The sequence below is a fragment of the Ochlerotatus camptorhynchus genome, unplaced genomic scaffold (genome assembly GCF_037179485.1).
Source record: "Ochlerotatus camptorhynchus isolate MF236.1 unplaced genomic scaffold, CSIRO-AGI_Acam_v1.1 ptg000021l, whole genome shotgun sequence".
Lineage (NCBI taxonomy): Eukaryota > Metazoa > Arthropoda > Insecta > Diptera > Culicidae > Ochlerotatus > Ochlerotatus camptorhynchus.
In genome coordinates, this window is record NW_027040513.1 from 221458 (window position 1) to 243839 (window position 22382).

At 41.2% G+C, this 22382-nt stretch overlaps 1 protein-coding gene and 1 pseudogene across 1 annotated transcript in view; both read left to right on the plus strand.

The window, feature by feature from the left end:
* Positions 1-1333: 1333 nt before the first annotated feature.
* Positions 1334-22382, plus strand: part of Ntan1 (N-terminal amidohydrolase 1) — a 73219-nt gene continuing 52170 nt past the window's right edge. Inside the window, exon 1 of the mRNA XM_065225399.1 lies at positions 1334-1722. The gene's annotated coding sequence lies outside the window, so the exon portion shown is untranslated. The remainder of the gene's footprint in view (positions 1723-22382) is intronic.
* On the plus strand, positions 12676-13892 carry LOC135704150 (uncharacterized; annotated as a pseudogene).

Genomic DNA, 22382 nt, shown 5'->3' on the forward strand with positions numbered 1-22382 from the left:
GAACCAAAAAAGAAAATCATGTCACCAAAAACCAAGCTCAAGTCGGATCTCATCACCGGTATTGCGAGGAAGCATTTGCCCAGAAACCGTTTGACGTCGAAGTTGAACATCATCAGGTACTTTCGATTCAAGCATGAAATCAAGCATTTACGCTTCTAAATGGATAAGCAATAAGAGCTTGTCCCAACCGGTCCCAAGAGCCATTAGTAACTGACTAAGTTTGATTTGCTTGTAAAGAGGTTGAGTAAAAGTTTCCTCATATCGTATAACATTTGAGTACAGCTTGAGGCTGTATAAATGAAATGAGTAAAGCGTTTACATTGCGAAAATTGTTAGTTGGGATGGCTTCTATCATGGCCGCTGCGATGCATTCTCCATAAACGCTGCATGCCTAAGAAATTTTACGTTTAGTACATGTAAAATTTTAGTGTTTATGGTGAAAGTTGAATATGTCATGTAAAATCAAATTGTGTTGCGATTAAATTGAAACCATTCACTTAAAATGGTACCGAAAGCGGTTAGAAAATATCATACAAATTCAGAAGAATTCTATATTTGAAGCTTGTAATTACAAACTAGCAAAATGCATCGAATTGAAAATCGTTCCAAATTATTCCTTCGCTCTGATGCGTGATCCATTGTTAATATACTCAACGAATAATTACAGAGAGGAACCGTTGTTTGTGGATGGAGTTTTAGCCGGTATTCCTTTTAGCCTTTATTACCAAAAACCAGCTAAAACTCCATCCGCAAACAACGGCACCTCTCTGTAATGTATAAGCCATTTACCGTACACTAAGGAGTGCCTGCTCCCTTTTCTATTGACACTTCATGCAATGATTCCTTAAAATCTAAAATTCTTCAATGATCTCTCCCATTGCAGCTCCCACTCCACTGAAGCCCCATACAAGTACAAGCTCCCTTCCATCGGACCATATCATCAGCAACAAAGCTTAATCATTCATTTCCAATCAACCATCGGAGAAGCAAAGCACACCACACCGTAATCATCGTCATTGATCGGTGCAACAACAAACCCGGCCATCAACGGAGCAAGAGCCAACACACGAGAGCGTGAGTGAGAGCGAGCCCATCCGCATCCACCCATCCATCCACCCAGCGAGCAATGTTGATCCTCCTCGGCAGCGCTCACGAGTCATTGGCGCACGGTTGGTCACTAGTCTCGATTCGGCCATCGTCCGGTTCACATCGTTTCCGTTTGTGTCATCGACGTTCTTCGGTTGTGTTGTAAAGTGTGATTGTTAGAACAGGGAAAAAAACAGTGACAAAAGTAAAAGTGCTTGAATACTATTAATGCCGAACCGTCGAATGATCCGCTGAATCAATTATTGCTAAAACAAAGAGTGAAATTGCCAGCCGACGATTTTGTGTTGTGATTAATGTAGTGAATGAAGAAGAATTATTAATGAACGTTTATTTAAAAATACCCGAGCCCCCGTGAAAAAAAGGTAGCATTGATAAAGTTCGAGTGGTGCCATTCGTTAATGTGAATACACATATTCGGAAAGAACGTCAGATGTATACAGTAACGCGGTGGAAAGACGATTAATTCACTCCCGACAAAAGTACATAGCTCCGTTCGTTGTCGTCATATCAGTTTTGTTTGAATAACAAACAAGAAATAAAGAATACAACAACCGGAGAGTAGACAAAAACAGAGAGAAAACAACGAAGTAAAAACAACGTAACAAGAACAAGCAAGTAAGTAACTAAACTAAACGGGAGTAAGAAGTATCCGCACGTTTGAAAGTTTGAAGAAACTCGCACGCCGTCCTTCGTCCGCCGTGTACTACGGTACCAGTCGGGGCAAATGATAATTAACGTTTGATAACACGTCACATCCAGCAGACGACGCAGAAGGTTGGGCTTGCCAAAGCGTGCGAATGTAATAAAATTAACTGCTGCTGTCCGTTCGTCCGGCGATGATTCCGAGAACTATGTAAACAGCGGGACGAATGATGGACTATGACTATGGGGAGGAAATATTGTATTTGTGTATGTCTACCTTTTTCAATTGCCACATGTAGGTATATAATGAGTGATAATTCCCAGCTGAGATTTTACCGTGCTTTGAATGTTGCAATTACACGAAGCATTTCCGGTGACAGAAGAGGATTGATTGGAGCAACTGAAATTGGGTTTTTTGAATTGATGCTTCCCTCCAGTATGGCAATTTCGCCAATCGGGCAATGTGGCCTCCTGGTTAAAATCAACTAAAAGTAAATTGGTATGCACAAAATTACCAGTGATTCTTAATTCAATAAGTTTAAAAAGTCAATAAATGGTTGCTTTACAGTACTTTTATTAAAACTTCAAAGTTACAGCATTAGATGGTTACATTTCTCCAGTTCGAACGAATTCTCGAACCTTTCTCTTAATGGAGCCCATCAGCGCCCACACAGTGGAAACGGACACGAAATCAGCGCATTTCTTCCATTTGGCCCACATTTGCTGGATGTCCTTGACTGCCCCGCCACTTCTTCGAAGTCACTTCTTTGAAATTTTTAAGTGTTTTTCGATTGGTCAAAGTTCCGGGCAATTCGGAGGATTCATTAGCTTGGTGACAAAATTGATCAAGTTGGCAGCATACCACTCCAAAACCACCTTGGAGTAGTGGCAGCTTGCCAAATTGGGCCAAAAGATGACTTTGCCTCTATGCTTGTGGATGAACGGCAATAAACGTTTTTTCAGGCATTCTTCGATGTAAACTTGGGATGTCATCGTCGAGGATGCAAATCGCTTGCCAAATCATGACCTTCTTCGCGAACTTGTCGCGAACTTGAATCTTCCCGGCACACCCCCACGTCCAGTTGCGATGTAAAACTTTTGACCGGGAAGCTGGTTAAAATCGAGTTCGACGTATGTTTCGTCATCGATCAAAGTGCAGCCCTTGTGCTTCGTCAAAACACGTTCGAACAAGAGCCTTGCACGCTTTTTGGCCACGGAATTCTGCTTCATGTGCCGGTTCGGATGTTTACTGGCTTTGTACGACTTGTATCCTTCTCTGGCAAGGATGTTCCGCACTGTTTGTATGTTGGCGTTGTACCTCTGGCCACATCTCGGATCGAAAGACCGGGGTTGGCTTTAACGAACCTCAACATCTTGTTGCGCAGCTGACGATCTCTGGTTCCAGTTTTTTCGTAGGTCCGCTGATTTCTTACACACTCAAGGTTTCCTTGTAGGTTTTGAACACTCGACAAACTGTTGTTTTCGGAATCTTCAGCACTTCAGCCAGCTTGGACTAGACCACTCCGGATTTTTCAGGTGTTTGTGTACAATATTTTTCTTCTTTCGAGTTGCATTTGACGTTATTTCTGAAAGCGATCGACTTCTTTGATCAAACTTGCACCAGATGTTCTCTATATAAGTGTAAACAAATCACTGTCAAAGATTTTCGATTCCCAGGCGTGCTAGCGGCGCGCGAGGGCGTACCAATTTACTTTTAGTTCGCCTTTATTTTACAAAAAATAAAATCTGTTGCATGCTAAACGCTTGAAGCCTACTTGAACATTCAATTTAATTTTTGGCTAAAAAAATTATTTTTCTCTAGTGCGAATATTCGAAAGATGTTAGACTAGCTCCAAATGTCGAAAATGTTGTAAGATTTCTGAATCCGAAACTAAGGTCTATCAGTAGTATTTTATAGCTTATCGACAATATTCCTTCAGTAGCTATCTAAATGGTCATTGGCTTTTTATATGACACAATGTGTTTCTAGTTTTCAATGAAAATTATAGTTTTTCTTAACATAAATATTACTTAACTCCATTCAGGGCAATATGATCACCATTGATATTTCAAACATTTTCCACTTAAATTCTTAAATGTTGCATTGTTCTCTTTACAAAGCAGCTGCATTGGAAAAAAAAATAATTAATTCACAAGACTGAAAAAATATAGAAAAAGGGTAGAGAACTACTTCGGCCTAAGCGCCTATTTTGGGCCTATCAAGCAGAAAACATCAAATAAATCCATGATTTCGGCGTTAAAAGGTAAATTATGCGTTTGTCAATAAGAACGTGTGATATGAATGTTTGCACCCAATATTCTCAAAAACAAATGAAGCGCTCCAACCGAATCAATTTTCAACTTCTTCCGATAGGCCGAAGTAAATTCATTGGCGTTTCAATGCGTTAGGCCGAGTTTAGAATCCGTAGGCAGAGTTTGGCGTCAAGAAGCAGTGTTAGACTTTTAACAATATCTCAACAATTTGTTTATCTTTATCAAATCTTACGGTACGTACGGAAAGGTAAATAAATTTAGAAGCCATCAGTAATAATAACATTCCGTTTGATGCTAAACTACGCTACATTAAGAAAGACTATGTGCGGGTTGTGCTTAATTGGCCGGAAATGGGGTAGTTAACCCTATTTCCTAAATTTAAATTATTCTACAGAAATCGTTGTTTCTTTTAAACCTTTTCATTGATGACCCTTTTTAAATCTTCATGAAAACAAAATATTCTTACCGGTAGTTAACTAGGGCGCTCATACCAGCCCGATGGGGTGCTCATTTTACTGGTTACAAAACGAACATTTTTTTAAATCTTCCTTCATAAGATTCAAAAGTTTTTTTTTCAATTCGATTTGCAACAGGCGTAGGTTTCGCGAATTTCGTGGATTTCGAGATTTTTGTAGATTAGAGGCGGATTTGATCTTTCAGTAGCGATAATCGCGAAAAAATTAAATGATGTCGCGAGAATCATGAAGAGACTGATGTGCTAACACAAAAATAGCCGAATTCGTGTTAGCCTTTGCGTCCAAAATTACTTTGCTTTCATTAATTGATTTGTTCATTTGCCTCTATATTTCTTAATGTTTCACCGAGTCAAACTAAACACCCTGTAAATAATTGAGAAATTATCACAGTTCTATAATTCACACTTGTTGGTCAAGTCAGATTAACGGTTCCGGATTTACACGGAAACTCCTTGGGGTCTGTCCAATGTGAGACATTTTCATGATTTTTTTTACGTAGTACAACATCTTTCGGCAACATATTGGGGGTGCAATTTCAAGAAACCAGAATCGACCACGTTACGAAAAGTGGTCAGCTTTTAACCACTTATAACTCAGTCAATAGCGGATGGATTATAACTCTATACAAGCCAATCGATTGAACTTTTTTCTACAATTCTGCTAAAATGAACACTTTATCAATTTTCAATAGGTCACTACTGAAAATTACACAAATGTCCAACTGTTGCAATGGTGATCAATATTATCACCGAAAGCTTGCAAAAAGCGCGTTTCCTAACACAGATTTCAAAATCGAATTCCATCCGGTCTCACCGAACGGTGCTAATTCAATCATCGTGTGTGGTGGTATCCGGTCGGTCACCATCAGCAGCAGCAGCAGTGCTTATGGCGCGTGGCGTTGCCAGTTAACAACGAAAGCTCCCCGCAACAGCTTGCTATCAAGGCTGCCCACAAGAGCCCTCGATTCACCGAAGAACGAGGAAGAAGCCGCACCGCTACTGATCGGATTCAGTAGCTCGTCGTGAGCCGCTGTGGGCCAACTATGCCAAGCGCATCAACCTCGTTCCAAACAACATACACCTCGCCAGCCTCATCCGTGTTGAACACCCTAATAGCTCAGTATTATTCAACCATCACGACAAAACGGTTCTTTTCAAGACCACTATAATGTATTGTTGTTTAAGAGTTAATTTTCATTGAACGTTTGCTCGCCTTGCTGCCACCTCCAAAGCTCTTTGATAATTTGCTCCGCAACCAAACGTTTGTGTTCAAATGCGTAACCGTTTTGAAGTGGTACATACAAATTCTCGCAATGACCGAATACCACATGACCTTGTCAATTAAACAAAAACACTCCGAATTATGGAACGGTTTTCTCCAGGCCGAATATTGCTACCGAGCACGTAATCCTACGTCAAATCTACGGTCGTGTCTTGGATACAACCACTTATTTTATGCATACAAAATTCACATGAGAATCCCGAAATAAGATGTTGGCGAGCATATTGAGTACAAATTACCCAAGAGACATTCTAGAGAACATTTAGAAAAAAGTTAAGGGTTGTGTCTAAAGCACGACCGCATTGTTGACGTAGAACTACAAAATTGTTTTTGATGCTCCATTCACTAATATTTTAAAAATAAAATAAATGGTTTAGAAACTTAACTCCAAAATTAACAATTCATTATTCAAATTTTTTAAATTGGGCGGTTATTGAATAAATCCTAAAATTAGGATTACCTTTGGCCGCATTCGCTCGATACAATTGAACGCGTTCAATAACGGTCCACGTCTGTTCCGCAGGTTTCCCTGCCTCCAGGTCTCTCACGCGCTTTAGATAATCGCGGAGCTATTTTGCAGCCATGTGTTGACACATTTTGAAGGTTTTTACAGAATTTCTCAATAAACACTTGATTCAATTCAAATATTGACTCTGTCCAACGCGGCGTGTAAACACTGTACAAATTGGAATATACAGAAAATACTACAATGCATAATCACGATGGTGTTTGAATATGCTGTCTGTATTTGGGAAACAATCACAAAATGAAATTTGGATTGCCTTTATTTTTGCACCCACCGGTAAACTACTTAAGCTCCTCCCATCATGAGTAGTTTGCTATCAAGAGGCGACACTCTCCCTTTGCGTGGTTTGCCAATGTCAATCCTTCAAAGTAAAGGGCAATTAACGAGGACCTTTTCCTCCTTTGCCACGACCAACCATTGTTGCTTGTTAGGCAGAATAACGGACTACCTAACCTGTCACCACCTTCCTACTGCTGCTATTGCTGCTTCTGCTGTCTGCTCACCACGCCGTCCGAAGGGAAAATGAGTTGAGGCTAGACAGCAGCGCTCTTTTATATCTTTTCAGGTTAAAGCTAAATGATGTGCAACCAAGTAGTACTCGATTATGACGACTGGGTTTAGGAAAAACGTTTATTTCTTAAAAACAGTGACTACATTACCAGATTACCACTTTTTCAATAGTTTCTTGTTTAAAATGACCAGTCAAAAGCTTTGCTTTTGATGCGTAGACATATTTCTGATCGATTGGTGATAAAAATGATTGAAATTGGTCCAGGGGCAGCTGAGTTATTAATGTTCAAAATCTTTCATAATTGTGTTACATGTTCCGTTTTCGGTTTTCACAAAGTGTACCCCCATATAGAAATCACAGACGTAGTCCTACGTCAAAATCTTAAAGTTCTTGAAGTTTTCCTTAAGTTCCGGAAACTTTCCATAAGTTTTCAGACTTCCTGTAGAGATACTGCAATTTTCCAGATATTCAGAAAGCAGCCTTTTTTTTCCTCTGTTTGGGATCTAACACTACTAAGACCAGTAATTTGATCTATTGTAGTATAGCTCGTGTCCTTAGTTTAGTGCATGTCGTATTACTCCAACACTATTGAGAAATGATGAAGTATTCGATTGTTTTACAGTTGTCATTCTTGCATTTATCGCAAGGATCCAACTCTAATTGAAAGGTCCCGCTATTTATACTCTTTGGAGTGTTGGAACACCTTCCAAAGTCACGCCCTTTATCAGTCAAAATTGGATTTCTTAGCAACAAAATTAAACAATGACACCGATAATGAACACGCATCCGAACCCTAGTCTTAACCACTTCCAACTATGGAACAACGAATAGAAGATTAGGAATCACATAGATGAAGACTAACTAACTCATTTTTTCCTTGTTTCAAGATCATCCTCGGTGGACAAAGCCGAGTCTTGTCACTATCAACAAGGCAAAAAAGCAGCATTTAAGATCCTTTAATTTCCTGAAGTTTTAAAAATTTCTTTGAAGTTCGCGTACCATTCATAAAGATCTCTAAATTTTCTTACAATTCTCTAGCGCTTTTTACAGGAAAGTTCATTTGGCTTTCCTGAAGTTATCAAGACAACCATGAAAACTTCAGTATATCTTAAAATTTCTAACAGTTTGCCTGAAATTAAAGGGACTGCCTTGATGTTCTTTGATCTTCTCGGAAGTTTCCTCATTTTTCTTGATGTTCGTGGGGTTTCAGAAATTTTTGTAGAATTTTTGGAACATCTTGAAATATTTAAAACTTCCCTGAAACTATCAAAAATTCACAACAGATCTTACGATCTTTAGACTGAACTGTTTTGAGGTTATTTGATTTTTCCTGATGTTCTCGGAATTTATCTATAATGTGTACGGTTCTCATGAAGTTTTTGAATATGTTTTTGTTTGGAGTTCTCTGAACTTCTGTGAAATATTTGAAATTTGTTTTACGTTTTCTAAGCTTCTCTGAAGTTCCCTGGACTTCCTGAATACTGGCATTATCTCAAAACTTGTTTCTATATCTCTGAAAAAAAAAACAACTACAATGATCTTCCCTAACGCAGCGGCGCCGGTGGTGTAGTGGTAAGCGTGATTGCCTCTCACCCCCAGCAGGCCTGGTTCAATTCCAGTCGGCGCCGCCGGGATGTTCTGAGGCATAACATCTCTGATCACGTCTTCCTTCGGTAGGGAAGTAAAGCCGTTGGTCCCCGGTTCATGAGTTGATGGGTCGATAGGTTGGGTCCAGGTGTGGGAGCTGCCTCCCTGGCGTCGGTAGCACTGGTACTCAGCACGGAAAACAAGATCGACGGAAAACAAATCAAGGAAAAACCGAAATCTTCCCTAACGTAATCATAGCAGGTTGAGCTCCAGACGACTCTAGAACCGCACTACCGTTCATACTGGCGACATCGCTCTGATGAGACAACGAAACACCACCCCAAGCACCTCCCTGATCCTATCATTCGACAATGTATCCCTCTAACCTCGGGTAAGCCGCGAGTAGGACGGAGTTGTGCCGCTTCTAGACATAGAAGTGAATTTTGTTAAAAATAATGAACAATAAATTATCGGCTGCGTAAAGCTAACACAATTGAGTCTTCCAAATAAACGAACTAGATAAAAAAAATCTTCCCTAAAGTTTACGGAACTTCAATTAAAATGTTTCTGCGTAATTCTGATGGTCATTGAACTTCTCTGGAGTTTTTACAACTTCCCCGAAGATTTTGGAACATACCTGAAGATCTCAAAGTTTTTCTTGAATTTCCTAAACTTCACTGGAATTCTACGGCTTTCTTTGAAGGTCTGCAATTTTTTTTTTTTTTTCTAAATTTCCTTAGATTTCTGTGGACTTTCCCAAAGAATCCCGGTACTTTTTTAAAGTTCCCATTATTTTCCAGAAGTTAAATCAAAATAGTGAATGCAGTTTTAAGATTTCCACTGAAGATCTCATTTATTTATTTTTTCATACTGCACTTAATTTATCAGAACTTATTCTTCAAGATCTTTAAACTTCCCTGAACGTCTAAGCTGTTTTCCTGACATTTTAGATACGTGCTTGAACTGACCGGAATTGCTCTAAAGTTCTCTAAACTTTTCTAAAATTCTCAATACACCCTTGAATTTACCAGAACTGGTTAAAAGTTCCCAGCTATTCCCTGTAGTTAATTGAACTGCTTGAGGTTGTATCCAAGACACGCCCGTAGGTCTGACGTTGGGCGACTATGTTAGGGAAATCAACATTTCCCATCACGGAAACGTCTCGTTTTCTGATGACAAAATTACGCATTTTCATGCACAAAACGCATGGAATTTTTGATTTATTCAATAGATAATAAAAATACGCAAACATTTATTGGAGGAATTTCTTGCTAAAATTTTCCTTTCGCGAGAACAAATTTATGATGGTTCTGAAAAGGACCATTGTGTCGTTATGGTTGAGTAATGCTGCGCTATTAGGGTGTTCAACACAGATGAGGCTGGCGAGCTGTTTGTTGTTTGGAACGAGAATGACGCGCTTGGCTTAGATGGCCAACAGCGGATCACGACGAGCTACTGAATCCGATCAGTAGCGGTGCGGCTTTTTCTTCCTTCTTCGGTGAATGGACGCTCATGTGGGCTGTAGCTTGCTGCTTGCAGGCAGCCTTTCGTTATTAACTGCTTCTGATGACGACCGACCGGACACAACCATATACCGTGATTGAATTAGCACCGTTCGGCGAGACCGAATGGAATTCGATTTTGAAATCTGTGTTAGGAAAAACGCTTTTTGCAGGCAATCGGTGATAGTTTGATCACCATTGCAACAGTTGGACATTTGTGTAATTTTTGAATTCTGACCTATAGAAAATTGATCAAGTGGTCATTTTAGCAGATTCGTAGAAATATTTCCAATCGATTGGCTTGTTTACGTTTGAAATCCATCCGCTATTGACAGAGTGGTCAAAACCTGACTTCTTTTCGTAAAGCGGTCGATTTAGGTTTCTTGAAATTGCTGTTTTTGAGCTGGTTACTCACGGAATAACAATAACCAGGTTTTGATGAATCCCTGTGTCATCTGGGAAATTACTGTACAGGGGTAAAACGGTAAACAATTCAGAGCAAATAAGGTACATGTGACTCTGTTGAAAGTCCATTACTATGAACTCATTTGATTACATATTCCAATGGGAGATGAGGCTTTCCTATATCTATAGCATGAGATTGAATTTTAAGCAACTATAAATCAAGGAGCGTGTTGCCAGAAACTTATACTGTAAGTCTCCATAGACAACTCTGAATTGGACATCCAGCGCCCAAAATTTCTTCATCTAACAAACTAACTTGGCCACATCATTCCCTCGTTGAAAATTCCCGCACCATTATTCACAGGCTCGATTTTCTAATTCGCAACGATTTGCAACAAACGTTCACTAAAAGAAAAAATAACCGAATGGATTCGAAACCATTAGCTTCATCACAAGCCTGCCAGCCTCCCAGAAGAGCTCCGCGCGAGGAGTCGAGATCGAGCGCAACCAAGTTACATATTTAATTCCCAGTTTCGTTGCGCTTCTCGAGATTAGATCTTCCTCCATAGCCTACTCCGCGACTACTTGAATACTTGAACCCAGAAGGCAGGGATGGGTCGTGGCGGTGGTTACCGAGTTGCTACTTTAGGTATATACTCCTCTTTGGTCTAGTTGCAACATCCGACCGCGCACAGCTCGATTGTAGTCGTTAGGGTTGCTGCTGCTGCTGTGTTCTTCCGGGATCGTGATTCGGTCGGCCACAGCACAGATATATCACTTCTGGGCTGGCGCGGCGGCGGCGTTGAAAAATGTGTTCCTTTTCTCTTTGCTGAGGAAAAACGGTGAGGAGGGGGGATGGCAGCCGATAGGAGTCAGTTGAATTCGTTTAGATTTTTGCCATTTCTCTTTCGATTAGGCTTATACTCGGTATGGCAAATGGGAAGATCCGAGGTGCTCGATCAATGCGGGAGCAGCTAATTAATGTTCACGATGTAGATCTGGGCGAAGATATGGGAAAGTTAGGCAAGAAGGGATTCTCCTTACTTTGAAATTAGAAATCATACCAAGTGGATTCGGTGCAGAAACGAATAATTCAAATGCAATCCCTTCTCGCCGTGCGTCCCTTTCGAATTTCAAGGTGTTCCTGAAATGTCAACCAGTAACAATACCCACTTTGGTGGGCTGATTAAAACTGGCACGTCAAATCGCGCACTTGTACATCGTTTGTTCACGAGAGGAGTCGATTGAGCACACATTATTGTTTGCATGGCTTTCAACCTCGATCCTTGTGTACCATTCCCTCATATCAAAGCTCAAAGCTGACATTAACGCTTCCAAATGCAAATTTGTGGTAATTTGAGCAAATTGTAAACTTGCATTCTGGCAGCCGGAGCCGAGCCCGGAGTGGATCTGAAGAGCCGTTCCGTAGCGACGTGATTACGACAAATTGGAGTGTGCGACCTGAAGGGAAGCGTCGAGACTCTGAGCAGGGCAACCCACTGTGTGATTATACTTTGGCTGCTGCTGCTGCTGCTGCAACAATAATCTTGTCGTTGGATTCTGGATTGGTAGAGGTAGGCATGTCTTGTTGTAGCCGTTGTTGCTGTCTACTTTGCTTGGTGATTTGTGCTAGGCGTCTCAGGTTGGATGGAAATAACAAAGCTGGGGGTACGTTGGTAAGCTTGTTCTTCGAATTCCAACGTTGTTGCGATCATGTTTTTATGTGTGGGAGTTGTTGATGTGCCGTTTGATAGAATGTGCATGATTAAACTCAGGCAGCATCCCCAATTTGCAAAATGTTTGATGCAGCTAGGAATTTCACAAAACGTTGACACCTTAGTTTAAACAAAAATGCGATTTTGGATTACAAATTATAAATGCAATGTTTGAGTTGCTGGGAAATTGAAGAATATAAATCGTAAATTTACAAATTGAGCCATAGGGTCAATATATAAATCGTTTCCTATTCGGATATCCGGATGGTGCAATATTAAATTTATTCTCACTCTAACAGCTTTCATTTCTATTTTTTTTTTAATATTTGTAAACTTTACTGAAAATTAGAATATCTGATGTTAAATATTGCGAAAATTTTCTTCATTTAGACTCGACCGATATCAATTTCGTCGTTACGATATTTCGCTATCGATTTCGCTCTCACTTCTTTCACCTTTCTACGTACATCTTGAACATTGTTGACAGAATGGAAATCGAGTGAAAAAAAAATGAAAAAAAGTTTGTTGTTGTTTGTTTTTCGTGAAATTTTGAAGCCGCTCGAAAAGTTAGCTTTTAAGTGATTTATTTTAAACTGTTTTAACTGTTTTACAACAAAATTGGTAAGATTTGTGATTTGCAAACTAAAATTCAACCGATGTAATAATATCATCTTTGTAGGAACCTTCTGCAAAAGGAACGAATGGCTTCCAGAAGGGCATCCCGTAACGATGATGGTGAGGATGTAGACAAGGAGGATGGCAATGAGAACGAAGACCCGATGGCGGATCAACTCGATGACCCGTTATTCGAAGACGTTCAGGTTCTCGACTATGACTGGAGCGACCCCGACAGTGATCCAAGCCATGAGCAGCCTGATGCACCTGAGCACGTAACTCAGCCGAAAGGAAACAAATCTCCAGCGTTGTTCAACTGTCGACTGCTGGTGTTTCTGCGTGAATTTAAAGGTCAGTCCTCCGGAGCTCATATTGCGCACTGGAATGTAGATGGAAAGTCGCTCAATGACTTTAAGATGAAATTATGGGAGCTATGCAGACCACATCTACTTCGAGAAGTAATTTTTAATCAGCAAGACGACGGAAGCACGGTGCCAGCATGGATGGATAAGGATTCTCCGGAAGAAGAAGATTTGGTGATGTTTGCCATTTTTTTACGAGAAGCAAAATCGTAAGTACACTTCGCTGGACAAACTGACCACCACGTTGCTTCAGAACTGGAAAGGAAAAGAAATTCAGCTGCTGTTGCATGTTTATTCACTGTCCGTAAGTTCCCGTAAGATTTTCAATTCAGTGAAGCAACATTTGATTGACCCATCTGAGCGCGATAAGGCAGGAGCAGCCTCAACCCAAGTGGTCGTCAATTTATCTAAGGATTTGCGTCAACGACATGGTCATCTTTGGGATGGACACAAAATGGCATGGACAATGTGAGCATCAGCCATACTTGCTTCGCCAGCTCATACGCGTGAGAACATGATTAATTCAGTTCCTCCAAATCATCTGCAACATCTTTTCAGAACACAGGACGGTCCGAAAATTGAAAGTGTGGGTTGGCTGTAGCTCACAATGTAAATGCGTCGTTTTGTGAAGAGATCACAGCGCTGAAGGAAGCGTTTTCCTCACTTGAGGTGGTAGCCAAGAATATGCAGCTACAACTTTCATTCGTGAAGCATCGCATCGAAGCATTGGAGCAGCGTGGACGCATGAGTGATTCATTCATAAGTGCGATGGAAACTTCAATGGAAGTTTCCGAAGGAGAGTTCAGTCGACATATTGCTGGACAGGTAGTTGACATGGAGGATGTAGACCACGAATAAGCCAACTTGCAAATGAGTTGAGATAACTTGTTTTAATGAATAAAGACAAATACATTGTTTTACTATATTTTCTATTTTATTGGTTTTCAAATACGAAACATCAAAGAAATTAGAACTTTTCTGCATTGATTATGTTTCATTCGTTTGTTTCAATATTCTTGAAATCAGACACATCTGCAACCGAAGGATCAAATTTTCCTCCTCTCAGGTAACCACACTTCCTGAATAAGTTAGACATGTTATAATTTCTAAAGGTAGCCATCACTTCAGCTACTACTGGTTTAATTCCTTTCTTTACACATTCCTGATAGATAGCTTGAGTTTGTCGCTTGCATAATCCGAAAACGACTTCAATAGGGTTATAGAAGGGGCAATACGCAGGTAGAAAGATAGGGAATATTCCAATTGATCGAAGATATTCTATGATTTTCGCACTGCAGTGAATTTTCGCTCCATCCAATATCCATATGGAATGTCTACCCGGATAGCACTGAACATGGCCCGTTTCCAGAGCAAATCGTCGGCAGCATTCAAAAAAGTTTAGTCGGTTGAATGTTCCGTTGGTAGAGAAGGCTTCAAGCATTCCGTTTTGCCCAATGAAACAAAGCAAGGATTCCCTAGGCTTCCGCACAAATTCTCCTCGAAACACTAAGCGGTGGCCTCGAACTCCGTAGCCCCTGGAGCGTAACATGGATCTGTTATCGAAACTAACCTCGTCTAAAAAGACGAGGTTGTGGTAGTCCCACTGAATGCACGAAATTTCGTTGTAAAAACGGATTACATCAGTTTCCTTGATTTGAATTGCACGACTTTCCAAACATTTCCAGGTCAAACCAGCGTTATGTATGATGCGCCAAATGGATGAAATATATATTGTCGTCTTGAACTCCTGCTGGAACCGCTTTCTAGATTCATGTAGATAAAGCGTAGGATTTTGTAGATACAGGTTTATCAACCATTGTCGTTTTTCGGGAGAGAATTTCACAGCATCCCTTTCGTAACTTCGGCGAGAATAGAATCCGTCCTCCTCGTATCGCATGATCCAATTTGTGATTGTGGACTTGTGTTTGTGATAAATTGTTGCTAGCCTCGATTTGGACAATCCAAGGAAAAAATATCCATATAAAACATGATATATGGTATTCACTGACGCTCTCTGATCTTTCACAACGGAAATAATAGATGCCATTTTACGCAATAGTATTTATGAAATAGTTACGTTTTTAGTTGAACATCGATGATAACTGACGTTTCTTTTATTTACAAAATTTTAATGATCAAGACACATGACGTAAATAGGGAAAGGTGGTAGCTTTTGACATTTGAACTATCTACGAGCTCCCTCAATTTCGTCTCTGTAATCTAAATATTCGTGAAAGACACAATACAGTGTTGGGAAAATATCAAAAAAATAGATCTCACCAATGCTCGAGATCACGCTTGATTTTCGTAGACAAAAATCTACAAGCATACAACTGCGGTTGATTCTGCAAGCTGTGATATCGCAGCTCGGAATATCAAGCTAACAAAACTCACCAGCTGCAAATATCAACAAACTGTGGTGAGGTTGAGTTTCATGATTTTTTGCTTTACAACCGAACGCAACCAAAACTTCAATCACGACTGGCAGCAGTCACCTCGTGTCTGTCATCAGTGAAGACTAAATAGAGATAGCAAGGTATACTTTCTCTTTCTAAGAAAACGATGTGCAACGGAAGCATTTTTGTTTCGAGTCAACTCTCATCTTGATTTCTACACACGTTGTGAATAGTCTCGCAATATCAAAGGAGCTTGTAAAATCAATATCAAGCATGATATTTTGTTCCAATATCACACGTGATTTTGAGAGCGTATGAGAGCGGTAAAATATCAATTGATTAATGATTTTGCCTAAACTGGTTAAATGGGTTATTTAGGGGTATTAAGGTAAAAACATATTCTTAATCTTTATTAAAAAAGGGAACAAAAGTCCAAAACTTTATCAATTTTGGTTTACTGAAACTATTTCAATAAGTGTGATTACATCAGCAAACATCACCAGCTTAGCACCCTTCGTTGGGACTTAGTATGGGAGGGAGCTGTCAACTTATAAATTTAGTTTCAACATAGTTTGCTTTAAACCTTGATTTAAAAATCGAGATGAAAGTCTATGGCATCGAAAAAAATTTTTTGTTGTGCTCAAAAAAACGTAGCTTTTTCAGATGATGCATAAAAATTCAGCATATTTTTTGAAATCAAACAACCCAATTTCTTAAAACATCTGAGGAAATCTCCGAGTGAATTTTGAAGATAATTGCATGAAAATACTGAGGATAATTCAAATGTAATTCAAAGGACGGTTCTAATGGAATTTGCAGAAAAATTTCAAGCAATTTCTGAAGGTGTAGATATTTTCAAAAGATTGCTGAGGACAGTTGAAAGGGAATATAAAGAAGTTGTTCCTTCATTTTAGTCTCCTTTAGAGTATCACTCACGAATAGGCGCTATCAGTTGCATTTTCCGATCAACACATTCGTCCTCTTGGTTTTCCATATCATAATTTTCCTCTTGATCTTCTTTCTCTTCCTCGATGTGTGTGTCATCGAACATATTTATATTTATGTTGAACAACGGCGATATTTATATTGAACAGTTCTTCATCATTACAATTCTACGCGCCATCCCTCAAAAAAATACGAAACAATACGAAAAAGCACAACTTTTTTCGACAGCACAAAATATTATTTTGAGGTAAGTAATACAGTAAAGCGTGTAACGAACATGAAGGACGTTAATTGTGAGATATTTGTTTCTTGTTAAATAATTAATTACTATTCAAATATATATTTATGAACCAGCCTAAAGCGCGATCACTCATATAGAGTTCACTTCATTCTCCCGGTTCAGAAGCAACACGACCACGTAAAATGTAAATAATGAGTTCCCTACCTAAGCCTATAGCGCACATGTAATCCGCCGCCTAGAAAGTAGAACGATAGGAAAAATCTCGATGAACATTTCAAATGGTCCTATCTGCTTTGATCGATTCTCTTCATCGACTTTCTCTTTCGTTAATAACTCAGCTGTTATACCTTTCCCTGTTGTATTTGACGTTTTGGACGCTAGATAAGAACCTCATTTACCAAACTATGTAGTAGAATTAGCGCGAAATCTGTTTGCATAGCAGTGGTTATGAAAAGAGAAAGTAGATGAAGAGAATCGATCAAAGCAGATAGGACCATTTGAAATGTTCATCGAGAAATCACCAAAAATTGCGCGCTTGCTTCTGACCGTTGACCCAAGCAAAACGTATTCAGATTTCCTTGACCCGGTCGTAGCCTTTGTCTCTCTTCGAATTTGGGAGGGAAACGAGAGAATGGATAATGCAAAGTTGCTCGATAAAGGATACCCCACTTCCCCTTATCCTGTCACGTTTCGTGATAATAAACGAATCTAGAGCTTCGTCATTTCTCTCGGGAAATGACGCAAACTGATAGTGGAGATGATTTGAATCTCGCACCTTATGTGAGGATTTGGGACTTGGTTCGATCACTTCGTTCTGGCTTGTGGAAGAGGCAGGAGTGATCAGTTTTAGTTCGCGCCGTGATGTGTAATTGGAGGTGATTTAAATTGACATGTGTTACCTTTCTGTGACTAACTTAGGCTTTCCCTTTAGCAGTTAATAGGCTTCTCGAACAAGTTTGTGCGTTGCTGGTAACAGTGCGATCAAATTGTGTTCTTTGTGCGTGTGCTTATTCCGCTGCCAAACGGCATCATGTGTATCTATAGATTTGTGGCAGTCTTGCGCAACCAGCACATCACATCTGTAGTACCGATCGCTTCTGACCCCACCTGCTGGCTACGGAGTTCCCGGACGTACGGTGACCGGAAGATGGTTGCGTTTGCCAATATCACGCCCTAGGCAGGTTGGCAAGACATCCGTTCGCCCTTTCGTGTGCCAATCAACGTGGAGACACAATCTGGTGGAAGTCCATCTGCAACGGCGAAGTTCACCCCCGATGCCACAATGGTCAAACCTCGATCACAAACCACGAGGCATCGACATCAGCTTCATCATCAGCCATCGACGCGACTTCGATCAGCGGTGCACTTACTTGCGTAGTAGTGACCGTTGTGATTCCGACCATGCGCATGGCTCAGTTCTTCCCGCTACCGAATGACTACGAGTAGGTAGCGTGGTTACGACCGCAGAATTCTAGTGGCATTCATTCGAATCGCGCTTGCGCCGAATGTCACCCTGAGCACACACACACTGTAGGATGAACACATCGCACGCACGCACCACACCCCCAAAATGAACAAAGAAGAATGTTAGGTAGAGAGAAAGGGAAAGCCCGTAGTACGTAGGCCTAGGCAATAGAGAGAAGAACAATATATGAGTACTCTAAAATGAAAAATTAAACTGTTTTGCTCCTTCCAAATGTGTTAGTCGATAATGGTAATGCAGGAGAAATAAATGCAGGAGAAGGTAATTTGAAACCCAAATACGCCTTGATGAGTTCGAACCGATAAGAAAGTCACAGAAAGAGAGGATACCTGTTAATTGCGTCGTAATTCTCTTCTTTACTTTATTCGTTTTACTGGGGAGGTTGCCCCGACATCAACCAAGACCACTCTCGAGTCTTGTACTGTTGGAAGGGTGGTCGTCTAAGTCTCCCAGTGATGAGAAGTTGGTGGGTTTAGTTTCCGTTATCAGCGGGATTCTTTTGCTATCACGTAGACTTTCCTTTTCCACGACTTTCAGGTCGTATAACCAATGAGGCCTTTGCCGAGACTTTGCGCTAGCCAGCTCGTTTCCCTTCCCACTTTCGGGAGTAATTAGACCCTTCCCTGAGGGTCTCAACGGCCGGGCAAACCGTCAACTGGTAGGTGGTCTCCGAAAGGAGTGGCGCATAAGCCACCTTACTTAAATCCCGGGAAACTCGTTAGGCTGGCCGGTTACAAGCGTTGCCAGGTCATTTTTATTAAAATCTGGACCAGTTAAAATATAAAATCTGGAAAAATCTGGAAGGCTCTAAAAATCCTGTTTTTAACATAATGCTATTGAAATCAAAGTGATGTGCCAATATCCCGTAAAAATCAGTCAATATGATCATCTGGAATTTATTCAAAGTACCAGAATGTTTATGAATTACATGTTTAAATAAATTAAATGAAACAAATAACTTGTTTGCATTGCTTAAATCGTCCAAAAGTTAAGAAAAGTATTGGCACAGTGTGCCCAAAAAGTTGAAATATCCATTACGCAACCTTTCAAAAATTGAGTTAAATCGTTGGTAAAATACTGCAGAAAATATTTTTAGAATTAATTTTTAAACTGTTTTTTTTTTAAAGAATGAAAAGCAAAGAATCAAGCAACTTTGATGGGTTGGATTTTTTAAACTAATAGTCGATGTAGTCATTACTTTTTGATGCAGTACCATAATATGTCTTAAAGATTTTGATAGTTCTAAATAATTCTAATATTACCCTGAGCTTGATCAGACTAACAATGTAATTCTTGACATCATAGTAGGTAGTAGGCAATTTTATTTTAAAGTAAAATTCACCAAGCTGAAGTGGAGATCAAAGCCTAATATCGTGGTATTTACACACAGTTCACTTAAACTACAGGTAGCTCAACTGTTTGCATTACCATAATTTTATTATATATGTGTCATTCCAGCTCAAGTGGGTACAGAATTTGAAAAAGTTGTGGTCGATGTCACCGATTTGAGCCAAACTTGGCCAAAATGCTTATTTTGAAATTCTGAACAAACGCCTTTTTTGCACCTCCCCTTTGTGGTGTTTTCCCACACCGATTGCCATCTCGCGGTCGACACAACTCGCGCGTTGTTGCGCAACCCTCGAACGGTCCTCGCGTCATAGCACATAGCACAGCACATACCACATCCTCCTTAATTATAAGGCTGATTAGCATCATCCCTGCTATGACACAGACGGCCTCTCTCGAGATAGTGCGGTATGCACTGGCCACCCTTAAGCACATTAGCCTGTGTGTACTCTCTAATTTCTGCCTGTGGCAGTCAATATCCAGTACCGCAGCCCACGCAGGGCCGCCGTATCTGAGGATAGATACTACGACCCCTGCGCTTACTGGCATTCACTGCCGAGCTGTTTGACATCATACGGGATAATTCCCCCACAGCCATCTCTTGCAGGTGTACTCGACGTGGCAGCCGAAGCTGAGCTTATCATCGAGCATAACCCCCAAAAGTTTCAGAGAGCGCACAGACCTAATTGTGCTTCCGCCGACTGTCAACGTCGCATGCTGTACTGACATGCGATTGTTGACTACGACCACTTCCGTCTTGTGATGGGCGAGCTCCAGTTTTCTGGTTCTCATCCATTCCTCCACAAGCCTGACGCAGTGAGCCGCTGTCAGCTCTACCTCCTCGAGGGATTCCCCGCAGACTACCAGCGTGACATCGTCGGCAAAACCTACAATTTTTACGCCTACCGGGAATTTTATCCTCAACAGTCCATCGTACATGACGTTCCATAACACCGGGCCCAGGATGGAGCCTTGTGGCACTCCTGCGGTGACTCTAACGCATTGTTCGCCATCTTCTGTGTCGTACGTCAACACACGATTCTGGAAGTAGCTTTCCAGAATATTATACAGCCCTCCGGGAATTTGGAGCTGGTGTAGCGAGCGGGCTATCGCCCCCCCCCCCCCCCCCCCCAGCACGCGCTGTTCAACGCGTTCTTCACATCTAATGTTAGAACTGCGCAGTAACGAATGCCCCTTCGTTTTCGATGGACCACCTCTGCCGTCTGGATGACGTCGCGGATGGCATCCACCGTGGATCTGCCCTTACGGAACTCATACTGGCTGCTTGACAGGCCGTCTACACCTTCGGTGTAGGCCGACAACCTGTTCAGGATGACCCTCTCAAGCAGTTTCCCAGTGGTGTCCAGCAAACAAATGGGCCTGTATGCTGACGGGTGCCCAAGGGGTTTTCCTGGCTTCGGGAGCAGCACCAGCTTCTGCCGCTTCCACGCATCTGAGAAGATGCCTACGTCCAGACAGGTCTGAAAAAAACGGAACATGTCTAGATTTTCTGCAACGGCTGCCCTCAGAGCCACAACCGGGATCCCATCTGGAAGGCCTTGCCCACCACCAGCGACTTGGCAATACCGCCAAGTTCACTGTTCGTCACTCTAGACACTTATCCCTGATCCGCGCCTGGGATCCGCGGCCAGGAGTCTACGTCCCTACGCGGGAACAGGAACCCAACGATCGGAGCCAGTACCGCTGGTGATCTCTCCGGGGGTGCCGTCACGCCGCGAGTCTTTGCCATGACCACTTTGTAGGCATCCCCCCATGGGTTCGTGTTGGCGCTTTGGCATAAGCTGTCAAAGCACGCGCGCTTGCGTCTGGCGATCTCTTTATTGAGGGCCGCCTTAGCCGCTCGAAGAGCGACACGGCGTTCCTCCCGAGATGCAGTCGTACGAGCTCCTTGCATCCTACTTCTCGCCTGGAGGCAAGACGCCCTGAGGATAGCAATCGACTCGCTCCTTGTCAGTGCTGCTACCAGTTCTTCCCCCGTCAGATCCTTCCCCCGTCAGATGCGTAACGTACCTAAGATTCCCGAAATCATGAACCATCGGAGTTAAAGTTATGAACTAAATTCATGAGTTTAACTTTTAGTTTTTAAACCAAAACATATGGAAAAATAAAATAAAGCAACAGACTGGATTCGAACCAAGAACCTTACGGTCATTAAACCCATACGTTGACCACTAGACTATCAGTAATTGTTTAAGATGCATGGCAAAAAACGTATAAGAGATACCTATGCAGTACGGTGAACACGGTTTTCCAGGTAACGCTTGAAGCGGTCATGATTCCACTGCATTATGAAATTATGAATTTCCAAAACGAAATCAAGAATCATTGTTATGATTTCATGGAATGGCAAGTTTTTTGGTTTCTTGATTTTTGACGTAGGACTACGTCTGTGATTTCTATATGGGGGTACACTTTGTGAAAACCAAAAAATGAACTTGTAACAAATTATGAAAGATTTTGAACGTTAATAACAAGGCTGCCCTTGGACCCATTTCAATAATTTTATCACCAATCGATTAAAAATATTTCTACGCATCTGTAAAATTAAATACTTTATCATTTTTCAAATGTCACTATTGAAAATTGCACGAATGTGCTATTGTTGCTATGATAATTAAAATCATCACCGATTGCCTGCAAAAAGCGATTTCCCTAACACAGATTTCAAAGTTGAATTCCATCCGGTCTCACCAAACGGTGTTTATTCAATCACCGCGTGGTGAGTGATGTACACAAAACAACGGAAGGCTCCCCGCAAGCAGCTATCTATCAAGGCTGCTCTCAACCGCTAATCGGATTCAGTTCCAATCACCATGTGTGGGGGTGTCCAGTCGTCGGAATCAGCAGCAGCAGTGCTTTCGGCGCGTGGCGTTGAACCCTGTTCTCAAGTACACAACGAAAGGGCTGCCTGTAAGCAGCGAGCTACAGCCCACATGGCCATGCATA